Raw genomic sequence first — 14,254 nt, 5'->3', positions numbered from 1 at the left:
TTCCTCTCCCCCACTCCCACCACACCCGACCTTCCTCTCCCCCACTCCCACCACACCCGACCTTCCTCTCCCACACTCCCACCACACCCTACCTTCCACTCCCCCACTCCCCCACTCCCACCACACCCTACCTTCCTCTCCCCCACTCCCTACCTTCTTATCCTGCACTCCCACTCTTCCTCTACAATCTCTCTCCAGCTCGGCTGTGAACGGTCCTATCCTGCACAGCCCATCAATCAGGCTGACATTATCTGTGTTTCACAGGCCCAAATCAGGCCCCGTCCACAGATTTATTCTAATTTCACAGGTTGGTTGTACGGCTGAGTGGTCCTATGCAGAGACCTCATTTATACACAAATCTATCCCCAATAAAACCCACTCACTGTGACCGCAAATCAGTGTTTGTCAAGGAGGAAAAAACACACCCTCTCACACACGTACACACACACGGTCACACACGGTTACGTTCACACACGTGATATTTTAGTCCCGCTTATAAGAGGGAGATAACCACTGTTATTACCAATATGTATGTTCCAACAGCATCACCGTTTAGAGTGATTGTGATGCATCTTTACTTGGAGGATCAGCCAGTATTGGAGTGAGGGTCTGGTCTGCTGAAAGTGACCTTGCAGTAAGGTGTACAGTATATCTCCAGTTATGGGCTAATGGACTTTAATAAGGTGGGGCCTTAACCTAAGGTCCTGGAAAGGAGAGGAGAGATGCTCTTACCCAGTGGAAGGACCATAATGATGTCAGGGAACAGTATAGCTGCCGTACATGTCCTGTTTAAAGTGATTAGCGAAGATGACATAGTCCACTGTGTTCTCAGTTCTCTATTTTAATAAGGTGAACCCCCAGGAAAAAAAACATGTAAGAGCACCGGCAGGTGGGTGGATGATTTGGCTTCTCTATGTCCTTAAACTTAATGTCTAGCTTGATCAAGGCCCCAAAACAGCACACACAACACAAATTGGTTTTCAGCCTGAGAGACCTGCACTGACCTATATGTGCAGTGCAAGAGTTTGTTTGATGGACCATAGAGGACTAAAAGTGTGTGTGTGTGTGTGTGTGTGTGTGTGTGTGTGTGTCTGTGTTTGTGTGTGTGTTTGCGTGCACCTGTGTATTTTCAGTGCATTGAACACCCAGAAGGCCAAAGTACCACACAAGCAGATACTGTTGTTGGTGGATAGAGACCATTACTGTGAGTGAACAAAGACGGTGACTCGGCCCTGACTGTATGAGGGCAGAATAGTCTCAATATTTTGTCAGTATAATGTCCCACGATCCATGTGTACGTTTACCATAACTCCCAAATAAAACCGTGATCTGTGAATATATCAAAAGATTTCACTAATATAACCATTATCTGTGAATATGTTCAAATGTTCCACTAATAAAACCATGATCCGTGAATATGTCTAAATATTTAACAAATAAAACATGATCTGTATATATATTCAGCTGTATATATATTCAGCATAAGTCACAAATAATTCCATGAGCCGTAAACATATTCAACATAGCTCACAAATAAATCAGCAATTTAAACAAATGTAGAATGATTTGTGAGCAAATATTCTAACATCTACAACTGTGGAATGTACATTTCAGCATCAAAATCTGGGTGTGGATCTCTAATCTTTGTTTACAGAATTTTGAGATTCTTTTTCCGCTGGAAAATTCTGCAATGGTGAATCCCAAACCACAGTTGTAACGTGTTGCTGACGAAACTCTAAGGTTGACTTTCAGAGAGTGGCCAGGGATCAATAAACCCATCAACTTCAGGACACACTCATGACTTGAATTATGCAATTCATGTTCCACTTTTAAGAAGTTGGTGCTCTTTTCTGTCTGCATTAATAAGGACAACACACAGGTCTTTCCATCGTTGCATTATTTTTTGTGTGCAAATGAACTCAAGCTTACGGACAATGTCAAATGTGATCTAGCGAAGCACCTGAGTGAGCTGGGTGCGTAATTACGCAGGTACTTTTCCGACACGGACGACACAAACAACTGGATTTGTTATCCATTTCATGCCCTGCCTCCAGTCCACTTACCGATATCTGAGCAAGAGATTCTCATCGAAATTGCAACAAGCATTTATGTGAAAGTTGAATTTATTCAGAAGCCACTGCCAGATTTCTGGATAGGGCTGCACTCAGAGTTTCTTGCCTTGGCAAATCGCGCTGTTAAGACACTGATGCCCTTTGCAACCATGTACCTATGTGAGAGTGTATTCTCGGCCCTCACTAGCATGAAAACTAAATACAGGTACAGACTGTGTGTGGAGAATTATTTAAGACTGAGACTCTCTCCAATACAACCCAACATTGCAGAGTTATGTGCATCCTTTCAAGCACACCCGTCTCATTAACCTGTGGTGAGTTATTCACCATAAGGTTTTATATGTAAGATGGCTAAATAAAGAGCTAAATTATTGATTATTATTGTATTATTATTTGTGCCCTGGTCCTATAAGAGCTCTTTGTCACTTCCCACGAGCCGGGTGGTGACAAAAACTCACACTCCTTCTTATGTTTAATGAATGTATTGTATAGTGTGTGGCAGGCTTACAATGATGGCAAAAAACAACATTTAAGAGTGCGCTGACCCTGGTGCTAGAGGGAGTATACAGCTGGAGGTTGAATGTTTGAAAGGGTACAGGACTATAAAAGTTTGGGAATAACTGCCCTAGAGGCACCAATTCTTCCTATTTTCAGGTGTATTGTGGATCATTCCACACGTAAGATGCAAGGAAATTAAAGGCTGATTTACCTAACTAGACACCAAAGGAGTCTCCAGGAATATCCAACCCTGTGAACGAGTTTAATAACTTGTCATTTTAAATCTTAACAGTGATGTTAGGTAAGTCGGAAGTTTGTGGAGCAGGGCTTTGTAAACAAAAAGAGCGTAATGATGTGATCTAGTGGACTTCAAAGAGGTCCAGCCAACCTTTTGGTAAAGAAGACAGTGATGAGTAATAAAATTGTCTCCATTGATAAAACGAAGGGAGCTATGATAAACAGCATCCAAGTGTTTAAAAGTAGAGGCAGCTGCACTTTGATAAATGTGACTCACTTCAGGAAACACAGGAGAGCAGTCACACAGGAGAGCAGTTTGAGAGCAGTCGTGGGTCACACAGGAGAGCAGTTTGAGAGCAGTCGTGGGTCACACAGGAGAGCAGTTTGAGAGCAGTCGTGGGTCACACAGGAGAGCAGTTTGAGAGCAGTCGTGGGTCACACAGGAGAGCAGTTTGAGAGCAGTCGTGGGTCACACAGGAGAGCAGTTTGAGAGCAGTCGTGGGTCACACAGGAGAGCAGTTTGAGAGCAGTCGTGGGTCACACAGGAGAGCAGTTTGAGAGCAGTCGTGGGTCACACAGGAGAGCAGTTTGAGAGCAGTCGTGGGTCACACAGGAGAGCAGTTTGAGAGCAGTCGTGGGTCACACAGGAGAGCAGTTTGAGAGCAGTCACACAGGAGAGCAGTTTGAGAGCAGTCACACAGGAGAGCAGTTTGAGAGCAGTCACACAGGAGAGCAGTTTGAGAGCAGTCGTGGGTCACACAGGAGAGCAGTTTGAGAGCAGTCGTGGGTCACACAGGAGAGCAGTTTGAGAGCAGTCGTGGGTCACACAGGAGAGCAGTTTGAGAGCAGTCGTGGGTCACACAGGAGAGCAGTTTGAGAGCAGTCGTGGGTCACACAGGAGAGCAGTTTGAGAGCAGTCGTGGGTCACACAGGAGAGCAGTTTGAGAGCAGTCGTGGGTCACACAGGAGAGCAGTTTGAGAGCAGTCGTGGGTCACACAGGAGAGCAGTTTGAGAGCAGTCGTGGGTCACACAGGAGAGCAGTTTGAGAGCAGTCACACAGGAGAGCAGTTTGAGAGCAGTCACACAGGAGAGCAGTTTGAGAGCAGTCACACAGGAGAGCAGTTTGAGAGCAGTCGTGGGTCACACAGGAGAGCAGTTTGAGAGCAGTCGTGGGTCACACAGGAGAGCAGTTTGAGAGCAGTCGTGGGTCACACAGGAGAGCAGTTTGAGAGCAGTCGTGGGTCACACAGGAGAGCAGTTTGAGAGCAGTCGTGGGTCACACAGGAGAGCAGTTTGAGAGCAGTCGTGGGTCACACAGGAGAGCAGTTTGAGAGCAGTCGTGGGTCACACAGGAGAGCAGTTTGAGAGCAGTCGTGGGTCACACAGGAGAGCAGTTTGAGAGCAGTCGTGGGTCACACAGGAGAGCAGTTTGAGAGCAGTCACACAGGAGAGCAGTTTGAGAGCAGTCACACAGGAGAGCAGTTTGAGAGCAGTCACACAGGAGAGCAGTTTGAGAGCAGTCGTGGGTCACACAGGAGAGCAGTTTGAGAGCAGTCGTGGGTCACACAGGAGAGCAGTTTGAGAGCAGTCGTGGGTCACACAGGAGAGCAGTTTGAGAGCAGTCGTGGGTCACACAGGAGAGCAGTTTGAGAGCAGTCGTGGGTCACACAGGAGAGCAGTTTGAGAGCAGTCACACAGGAGAGCAGTTTGAGAGCAGTCACACAGGAGAGCAGTTTGAGAGCAGTCACACAGGAGAGCAGTTTGAGAGCAGTCGTGGGTCACACAGGAGAGCAGTTTGAGAGCAGTCGTGGGTCACACAGGAGAGCAGTTTGAGAGCAGTCGTGGGTCACACAGGAGAGCAGTTTGAGAGCAGTCGTGGGTCACACAGGAGAGCAGTTTGAGAGCAGTCGTGGGTCACACAGGAGAGCAGTTTGAGAGCAGTCGTGGGTCACACAGGAGAGCAGTTTGAGAGCAGTCGTGGGTCACACAGGAGAGCAGTTTGAGAGCAGTCGTGGGTCACACAGGAGAGCAGTTTGAGAGCAGTCGTGGGTCACACAGGAGAGCAGTTTGAGAGCAGTCACACAGGAGAGCAGTTTGAGAGCAGTCACACAGGAGAGCAGTTTGAGAGCAGTCACACAGGAGAGCAGTTTGAGAGCAGTCGTGGGTCACACAGGAGAGCAGTTTGAGAGCAGTCGTGGGTCACACAGGAGAGCAGTTTGAGAGCAGTCGTGGGTCACACAGGAGAGCAGTTTGAGAGCAGTCGTGGGTCACACAGGAGAGCAGTTTGAGAGCAGTCGTGGGTCACACAGGAGAGCAGTTTGAGAGCAGTCGTGGGTCACACAGGAGAGCAGTTTGAGAGCAGTCGTGGGTCACACAGGAGAGCAGTTTGAGAGCAGTCACACAGGAGAGCAGTTTGAGAGCAGTCACACAGGAGAGCAGTTTGAGAGCAGTCACACAGGAGAGCAGTTTGAGAGCAGTCGTGGGTCACACAGGAGAGCAGTTTGAGAGCAGTCGTGGGTCACACAGGAGAGCAGTTTGAGAGCAGTCGTGGGTCACACAGGAGAGCAGTTTGAGAGCAGTCGTGGGTCACACAGGAGAGCAGTTTGAGAGCAGTCGTGGGTCACACAGGAGAGCAGTTTGAGAGCAGTCGTGGGTCACACAGGAGAGCAGTTTGAGAGCAGTCGTGGGTCACACAGGAGAGCAGTTTGAGAGCAGTCGTGGGTCACACAGGAGAGCAGTTTGAGAGCAGTCGTGGGTCACACAGGAGAGCAGTTTGAGAGCAGTCACACAGGAGAGCAGTTTGAGAGCAGTCACACAGGAGAGCAGTTTGAGAGCAGTCACACAGGAGAGCAGTTTGAGAGCAGTCGTGGGTCACACAGGAGAGCAGTTTGAGAGCAGTCGTGGGTCACACAGGAGAGCAGTTTGAGAGCAGTCGTGGGTCACACAGGAGAGCAGTTTGAGAGCAGTCGTGGGTCACACAGGAGAGCAGTTTGAGAGCAGTCGTGGGTCACACAGGAGAGCAGTTTGAGAGCAGTCGTGGGTCACACAGGAGAGCAGTTTGAGAGCAGTCGTGGGTCACACAGGAGAGCAGTTTGAGAGCAGTCGTGGGTCACACAGGAGAGCAGTTTGAGAGCAGTCGTGGGTCACACAGGAGAGCAGTTTGAGAGCAGTCGTGGGTCACACAGGAGAGCAGTTTGAGAGCAGTCGTGGGTCACACAGGAGAGCAGTTTGAGAGCAGTCGTGGGTCACACAGGAGAGCAGTTTGAGAGCAGTCACACAGGAGAGCAGTTTGAGAGCAGTCACACAGGAGAGCAGTTTGAGAGCAGTCACACAGGAGAGCAGTTTGAGAGCAGTCGTGGGTCACACAGGAGAGCAGTTTGAGAGCAGTCGTGGGTCACACAGGAGAGCAGTTTGAGAGCAGTCGTGGGTCACACAGGAGAGCAGTTTGAGAGCAGTCATGGGTCACACAGGAGAGCAGTTTGAGAGCAGTCGTGGGTCACACAGGAGAGCAGTTTGAGAGCAGTCGTGGGTCACACAGGAGAGCAGTTTGAGAGCAGTCGTGGGTCACACAGGAGAGCAGTTTGAGAGCAGTCGTGGGTCACACAGGAGAGCAGTTTGAGAGCAGTCGTGGGTCACACAGGAGAGCAGTTTGAGAGCAGTCGTGGGTCACACAGGAGAGCAGTTTGAGAGCAGTCACACAGGAGAGCAGTTTGAGAGCAGTCACACAGGAGAGCAGTTTGAGAGCAGTCACACAGGAGAGCAGTTTGAGAGCAGTCGTGGGTCACACAGGAGAGCAGTTTGAGAGCAGTCGTGGGTCACACAGGAGAGCAGTTTGAGAGCAGTCGTGGGTCACACAGGAGAGCAGTTTGAGAGCAGTCGTGGGTCACACAGGAGAGCAGTTTGAGAGCAGTCGTGGGTCACACAGGAGAGCAGTTTGAGAGCAGTCGTGGGTCACACAGGAGAGCAGTTTGAGAGCAGTCGTGGGTCACACAGGAGAGCAGTTTGAGAGCAGTCGTGGGTCACACAGGAGAGCAGTTTGAGAGCAGTCGTGGGTCACACAGGAGAGCAGTTTAATCATAATGCGTTTTTTGGCAGAAATGCCTTCTGGAACATGTGAACTTTCATGTGCCTTAATAACAAATTTGTATGCCATCTGTAAATATGAAATAAATTGTTTAATTACCAGCCTAGTTGGTTTAGCCACAGAAAAAGTCAGCAACCTTCCTGCTAGCTATGATTGGCTGAGCTAATGAGTGGGCCACGAGATGAGTTTGGATTGGTCTGCCATATAGCGCATTTCTGTCTATTTCAGCTGGACAGTATGTATAAGTAATCCTGTCTAACGATGCTTTTTTTTATGTATCACATTGTAAAACTGCATAAGTGTTTCTTGATGACCGGGTTTTGAAATCAGTGGAACTTGAGTATGATAACTAAGGAGATGGAGAAAACACCTGTCTCCGGATTACATCTTCAATCTAAGGGCAACCATGGCATCCGTGACAGGGAGACGTGTCCATCCACGATGTAAGATAGTCTAGCTAGCTACATTTTCAGATATTACACATTTCAAATTGTGACAGAAAGTGATTTAATTTCAAGTTAAAGTGTACTGTTAGCTAGCTAATGTTAGTTGGCTGGCTTCCTAGCTAACATTATCTCAGAGCCATTTGCATTGCTAGTTATAGCCTAATGCTAGCTAGCTAACATTGAACCTGCCTGGTTAGCTATCTGCAGATTCATGCAGTGTAGTAACGTCATGAGTTGGGATTATGGTTCATTGTTTAGCTAGCTAACTACAAGTCTTAACAAAAGACTCCACTATGCAAGTAACCATTTCAATAGAATGTCACTGCATCAACTGTTGATAGACATAGCTGGTAAATTCGCTCTGGCTATTTACTCTAATTTCAGAGCACGGGTAAGATAGTCTAGCTTGACACATTTTCAGATATTACACGTTTCTAATTTTGACAGAAAGTCATTTTCATTTCAAGTTGAAGTGTACTGTTAGCTAGCTAGCTAACGTTAGTTGGCTGGCTGGCTCGCTAGTTAACGTTACGTGTATGATCTTATTATTTGTATTTCAGAGCCATTTGCTTTGCTAGTTACAGCCTAATGTTAGCCAGCTAAAATTAAACCTGGCTGGTTAGCTACCTGCAGATTCATGCAGGATAGTAACATCATGAGTTGGGATTATGGTTCATTGTTTACCTAGCTAGTTAGCTACATGTCTTTACAAAAGACTCCACTATGCAAGTAACCATTTCGGGTGCATTCGTAAATTCAGTCTGGCAATCTACTCTGATTTCCGAGCACTCTCGTCTGAGTGTGCCAGAGCGCAGATTAACTGACGAATTTACGAATGCTCAACACCCGTTGAATATGACCAGTGTTAAAATGTAGCCAGCAGCACAGTTACAGTCACTAACGCTCTGGATAACATGAAAACAGCCAAACCAGCTCTGCTAGGGAGAGTAAAATGATCAGAGTGGGGTGTTCTCACATTTGTGTCTGGAAGTAGTTAAAAAAGCAAGCCAATGTTAGCCAGTTAGCTTGGATGCTTGACTGCCATTGCAAAACTGAAAGCGCGAACCACAGTATTTAACCATGGAAAGGTGACTGGGAATATGGCCAAATACAAACATTGTAGTTATTCCCTCTGCAAGGCAATCATACAAGAAAAAACGCAAATCAACGGCTCAGACACGAGACGTATGTCGCAGGGTCTATAGACAATCACGGACTACAAAAGGAAAACCAGCCACGTCACGGACACCGACGTCTTGCTTCCAGACAAATTAAACACCTTCTTTGCCCGCTTTGAGGATAATACAGTGCCATCGACGCAGCCCGCTAACAAGGACTGTGGGCTCTCCTTCTCCGTGGCCGACGTGAGTAAGACATTTAAATGTGTTAACCCTCGCGAGGCTGCCGGCCCAGACGGCATCCCTAGCTGGGTCCTCAGAGCATGCGCAGACCAGCTGGCTGGTGTGTTTATGGACATATTCAATCTCTCCCTATCCCAGTCTGCTGTCCCCACATGCTTCAAGATGGCCACCATTGTTCCTGTACCAAAGAAAGCAAAGGTAACTAAACTAAATGACTATCGCCCCGTAGCACTCACTTCTTTCATCATGAAGTGCCTTGAGAGACAAGTCAAGGATCATATCACTTCCACCTGACCTGTCACCCTAGACCATCTTCAATTTGCTTACCGCCTCAACAGGTCCACAGATGATGCAATCGCCATCACACTGCCCACTGCCCTATCCCATCTGGACAAGAGGAATACCTATATAAGAATGCTGTTCATTGACCATAGTTCACCATTCAACACCATAGTACCCTCCAAGCTCATCATTAAGTTTGAGACCCTGTGTCTCGACCCCGCCCTGTGCATTTGGGTCCTGGACTTCCTGACGGGCCGCCTCCAGGTGGTGAAGGTAGGAAACAACATCTCCACTTCGCTGATCCTCAACACTAGGGCCCCACAAGGGTGTGTGCTCAGCCCCCTCTTGTACTCCCTGTTCACCCATGACTGCGTGGCCATGCATGCTTCCAACTCAATCATCAAGTTTGCAGACGACACAACAGTAGTAGGCTTGATTACCAATAACGACGAGACAGCCTACAGGGAGGAGGTGAGGGCTCTCAGAGTGTGGTGTCAGGAAAATAACCTCTCACTCAATGTCAACAAAACAAAGGAGAGGATCGTGGACTTTAGGAAACGGCAGAGGGAGCACCCCCCCCTATACACATCGATGGGACAGCAGTGGACAAGGTGGAAAGTTTTAAGTTCCTCGGCGTACACATCACGGACAAACTGAATTGGTCTACCCAACAGACAGCGTTGTGAAGAAGGCGCAGCCGCGACTCTTCAACCTCAAGAGGCTGAAGAAATTTGACTTGTCACCTAAAACCCTCACAAACTTTTACAGATGCACAATTGAGAGCTCCCTGTCGGGCTGTATCACCGCGTGGTACGGCAACTGCACCGCCCACAACTGCAGGGCTCTCCAGAGGGTGGTGCGGTCTGTGCAACGTCTCACCGGGGGCAAACTACCTGCCCTCCAGGACACCTACAGCACCCGATGTCACAGAAAGGTCAAAAAGATCATCAATGACAACAACCACCCGAGCCACTGCCTGTTCACCTCGTTACCATCCAGAAGGCGAGGTCAGTACAGGTTTATCAAAGCTTGGACCGAGAGGCTGAAAAACAGATTCTATCACAAGGCCAGCAGACTGTTAAACAGCCACCACTAGCACAGAGAGACTGCTGCCTACATTCAGATTTGAAATCATGGGCCACTTTAATAAATTGAACATTAGTCACTTTATTAATGCCACTTTAATAATGTTTACATATCTTGCATTACTCATCTCATATGTATATACTGCATTCTATACTATCTATTGCATCTTAGCCTATGCCCCTCAACATTGCTCATCCATATATTTATATTTATATATTCTTATTCCATTCCTTTACTTAGATATGTGTGTGTTGGATATTTGTTGGGGAATTGTTAGATATTACTTGTTAGATATTGCTGCACTGTCGGAACTAGAAGCACAAGCAACCCTACTCCTCGGCCAGAGCGTCCAGTGTGCGCTCTGAACTCTCCAAGAGCGAAACGCTCTGAATTTACGAACGGACAATCTGACAACACTCTAAATTTATGAACGCCTAGAGCGCACTCTGGCACTCCAGATTTAATGGATGAGCTCACCCTTCAGTAGAATGTCTCTGCGACAACTGTTGATAGACGTAGCTGGTAAATTCGCTCTGGCTATCTACTCCAATATCAGAGCACTATCATCTGAGTGTGCCAGAGTGCAGAATAACTGACGAATTTACAATTGTGCATAAAATGTAACCAGCAACGCTCTGGATAACAACCAGCTCTGCTAGGGCAAGTAACGGTCAGTGAGCTGTTCTCTCATTTGTGTCTGGAAGTTGCTAGCAAATTAGCCAGTAAGCTTGGGTGCTTGACTGGTGTTGTTAGTACAGAATGCTTGGATTATCCCTTAAAGAGAAGGGTGGGGCTAAAGCTTAAGAGGGTGTGAACGATGCTGGGTGTAAACAAAGACGAGCTCTCCAGTACATACCAAAACATTCAAAGGCCATTTTCTCAAAAGTGAGGTTACAAGTTTATCAACTTTCAAAGCAGAACTACTTTCCCATTGTTCCTCAAATGCAGTGTATGATATACCATTTTGAAGCTCTGTGTTTCTGCTTTTATCCAATGCTTTCATTCAAATTTTGCTACATAAGACCGAATCAAGGCGGTCGGTCAGAAATAGTATCACCATAATCAAGAACAGGTAGAAAAGCTGAACGCACAATCTGCTTCCTGCTGAATAGAAAGAGACAAGATCTGTTTCTGTAAAAATAAAATAAAAAGCCCACATTAAATCTTAGTTTCTTAACAATCTTAGTCACATGTTTTTTAAACAAAAAATCACTGTCAATCCAAATACCAAGTACGCAGGGACTTTTTTGATTATAGAACCATCTGATGAGTAAAGATGTAATCCATCTGAGACAATCTTCAGAGAACTTGAAAACAACATGTATTTAGTTTTGCCCATATTAAGTATGAGTTTTAAATCAGTAAGGGCTTCCTGCTCAACTGCAAAATGGGACAGTAGTCTTGTCACAGCCAGGTCAGCAGTCGGGGCAATTGCATACATAATAGTATCATCTGCATATAGATTACATTTTATTTTTAATGGATTGACCAATAGCATTTATATGAATAGTGAAAAGAACAGGTCCTCGTATCGACCCCTGCGGAACACCTTAAAATACTTCAAGAAATGTGGAAGTATTTCAGTCACGATGACCTTTGTTCTGTTACTAAGATAATCATGAAACCATGAAGAGGTGTCAGAACTCAGGCCTATCGAGGACAACTTATTCAATAAAACAACATGATGCAACAGAATCAAGAGCTTTTAAAAGGTCCACAAACAAAGCAGCACATTTGATTTTAGTGTGTAAAGCATTGACAAGATCATTAACAACTAAAGTGGTTGCTGTAATAGTGCTATGCTCAGGCCTAAACGCTAGTTGGATTACATTCAGAATACATTTCTCATACAAAAAACAGCAAAGTTGTGCATTCGGAAATTATTCAGACCACCTGAATATTCCACATTTTGTTACGTTACAGCCTTAATCTAAAATCTTTTTTCCCCTCATCAATCTACACACAATACCCCATAATGACAAAGCAAAAACAGGTTTTTAGAAATGTTGGCAAATGTATTACAAATAAAAAAACAAAATATTACATTTACATATGTATTCAGACCCTGTCCTATGAGACTCGAAATTTAGCTTAGGTGCATCCTGTTTCCATTGATCATCCTTGATAGGAATCCTTCCGGTGGTAAACTAAATAGATTGGACATGATCTGGAAAGCACACACCTGTCTATATCAGGTCCCACAGCTGACACTGCATGTCAAAGCAAAAACCAATCCATGAGGTTGAAGGAGTTGTCCGTAGAGCTCCGATTGTGTCGAGGCACAGATCTGGGGAAGTGTACCAAAACATTTCTGCAGCATTGAAGGTCCCCAAGAACACAATGGGAGAAGTTTGGAACCACCAAGAATCATCCTAAAGCTGGCTGCCCGGCCAAACTGAGCAATAGGGGGGAAGGGCATTGGTCAGGGAGGTGACAAAGAACCCGATTGTCACTCTGACAGAACTCCAGAGTTCCTCTGTGGATATGGGAAAACCTTTCAGAAGGACAACCATCTCTGCAGCACCGCCAATCAGGCCTTTATGGTAGAGTGATCAGACACAAGCCACTCCTCAGTAAAAGGCCAATGAAAGCCTGCTTGGAGTTTTCCCAAAGACACCTAAAGGACTCTCAGACCATGAGAAACAAAATTCTCTGGTCTGATGAAACCAAGATTGAACTCTTTGGCCTGAATGCCAAGCATCACGTCTGGAAGAAACCTGGCACCATCCCTACGGTGAAGTGTGGTGGTGGCAGCATCATGCTGCAGGGATGTTTTTCAGCGGCAGGGACTGGGGGACTAGTCAGGATTGAGGAAAAGATTAACGGAGCAAAGTACAGAGAGATCCTCGATGAAATCCTGCTCCAGAGCGCTCAGGACCTCAGACTGGGGGTGAAGGTTCACCTTCCAACAGGACAACGACCCTAAACACATAGCCAAAACAACGCAGGAGTGGCTTCGTAACAAGTCTCTGAATGTCCTTGAGTGGCCCAGCCAGAGCCCAGACTTGTACCCGATCGAACATCTCCGGAGAGACCTGAAAATAGCTGTGCAGCGTCGCTCCCCATCCAACCTGACAGAGCTTGAGAGGATCTGCGGAGAAAAATGGGAGAATCTCCCCAAATACAGGTGTGCCAAGCTTGTAGCGTCATACCCAAGAAGACTCAAGGCTGTAATCGCTGCCAAAGGTGGTTCAACAAAGTACTGAATAAAGGGTCTGAAAACTGTAAATGTGATATTTCATTTTTTTATTTTAAATAAATATTTTGACATATTCACAGATCATGGTTTTGTTTGTGAAACATTTCAATGTTTTTATGGTTTTATTTGTGAGTTATGGTGAATGTACACACGGATCCTGGGACATACAGACAAAATATTAAGACTATTCTGCCCCCAAACGACTGTCTTTCATGGCCCTGCGAACATTAACAGGAAACAAGAGAAAAATCTGCTGTTATGTTTCCTATTTATTCTTCCTGACAAGTGTCAGTCAAAGCTTCCCTCTATGGTTGAATGAGATTTATTCTCTCCGTTCCTGTGTGTTACTGTTTCCTGGTGAGCACCTTCAAAGTGACAGAGTGCCACTGTGGATGTCATTGTGTAAATGAGCCTAAGGGAAAAAACAGCATCACTTCAGTGAGGTATTTTTTCACCTCCGGAGCCACCATGTGGCCACATGTGATAGGACAGGACATGGAACCAGAACAAACGGCACAGCGTATAATACTATAAGTAACGGAACAGTGAAACTAAGTGAAAAAAAAACAAATGCATTGCAGATGACAATGAAAATACTATTTGCTGTAGGCCAGACCAATTATTCTTCTCCCTTAAAATTCCTTGCTGTATAACATGCAGCATTACAGCAAACAAGTCCTAAACTTCCCCCAATTAGTAGAAAAGCTCTAACGAATTGCTGCAGTGTAGGAACTGAGCCTTCTGGCTGTTGTTGTTGGGGAAAGAAAAGCAACGTGTGAATTCAGAGGGGAGAGAAGACCCCAGCTGACCTTCACAACAGACTGGGACTGCAATTAGCACTGTGCTCGCCCTGCCGCCAAAAACACGGCCTCGCCAGCGCCTGCATCAGTCACCGGCACTGGATGCTGGTGGCATTTCTATGCCAGCTAAAGGTTACCTTGGATCCCAGGCAAAAACTTGAGGAAGAGAGAAAAAATGGCAAGGGATA

The 14,254-nt window shown here is 46.2% G+C and overlaps 1 protein-coding gene across 1 annotated transcript in view; it reads right to left on the bottom strand.

The window, feature by feature from the left end:
• The window catches only part of LOC139535628 (chemokine-like protein TAFA-4), a 52,608-nt gene that overhangs the window by 19,712 nt on the left and 18,642 nt on the right, over window positions 1-14,254 (bottom strand). The window lies entirely within an intron of this gene.

Source organism: Salvelinus alpinus, chromosome 12 (genome assembly GCF_045679555.1).
Source record: "Salvelinus alpinus chromosome 12, SLU_Salpinus.1, whole genome shotgun sequence".
Classification (NCBI taxonomy): Eukaryota; Metazoa; Chordata; class Actinopteri; order Salmoniformes; family Salmonidae; genus Salvelinus; species Salvelinus alpinus.
This window is presented reverse-complemented; position numbering and strand designations above follow the sequence as displayed.